Source organism: Apteryx rowi, unplaced genomic scaffold (genome assembly GCF_003343035.1).
Source record: "Apteryx rowi isolate R43461 unplaced genomic scaffold, aptRow1 scaffold_366, whole genome shotgun sequence".
Lineage (NCBI taxonomy): Eukaryota > Metazoa > Chordata > Aves > Apterygiformes > Apterygidae > Apteryx > Apteryx rowi.
Genome location: NW_020450152.1, coordinates 652,809 through 653,638, shown reverse-complemented (window position 1 = coordinate 653,638; position 830 = coordinate 652,809). Strand labels below are relative to the sequence as shown.

The window sequence follows — 830 nt, the reverse complement described above, 5'->3', positions numbered from 1 at the left end:
GCCATTTCTGAAGGACAGCACGCTTTGCTAGCCTTCTCTCCTCTCCCTGTTAAACCATACAGTTTTGTTTTTTTTTCCACCCAGCGCATTTCTTCCGGCTTGCAGAATGCTTGGAGATCCCGCGGAGCAGGGAGCTGCGCACAATAGCGGTGCGTGCACACGAACCCTGCCGTGGGGAGCCAGCCCGGCCTCTGAAGTGTTAAAAAATAAAAGGGCGGGGGGTGGTGGGGGGTGGTGGCGGTGCGAGGAGCCGCGCGGCGCCCCGCGGAGCGCGCAGCCGCCCGCAAAGGGTTAAGGCGGCGGCGGGGCTGCGCGGATGCAATAATCTGTGTGGCTCTGCTGGCCGCCTGCCAGAGCGCTGCCTTGCCTCCTCCTCCTCCTCCCTCCTCCTCCTCTCCCTTCTCCCCCCCCCTTTTGCATGAAGTAGGATCCTTGAGCTGTTGCAGAGGCAGCCAACTGCTCCATATTTGGCTTCTATTACACATTTACATACTGGAGAGAGAGAGAGAGAGGGGAGAGGGAGCGAGCGAGCTCTGTACCGCAGACATCATTTCTACTACAGTGGTGGAGACATCCCGGACCCGTGTCACTGCAGGGGGAAGGAAAAAAAACCCGAAACAAACAAACAAACAAACAAAAACCAAGCAGCCCCAAGCCCTGTGAGCAGCTAGGAGGACATTTGTGCGCGAGTCTCTCTCTGACCCCCCCCCGCCAACCCCACCTCCACTGACACTTTACAGTAAGTGGCTTTTTTTCTCTTCCTCCTCTGCTTTTTTTTTTTTTGCCTCCCCCCCCCAGTGCTTCCTTATCACTGTAATTAGAGTCGCGGA

General features: G+C 56.9%; 1 protein-coding gene across 1 annotated transcript in view; it reads left to right on the top strand.

Annotated features, from left to right (window-relative positions):
• The first annotated feature begins 429 nt into the window (after nt 1-429).
• The window catches only part of ATXN1 (ataxin 1), a 224,024-nt gene continuing 223,623 nt past the window's right edge, over nt 430-830 (top strand). Inside the window, exon 1 of the mRNA XM_026073303.1 lies at nt 430-739. The gene's annotated coding sequence lies outside the window, so the exon portion shown is untranslated. The remainder of the gene's footprint in view (nt 740-830) is intronic.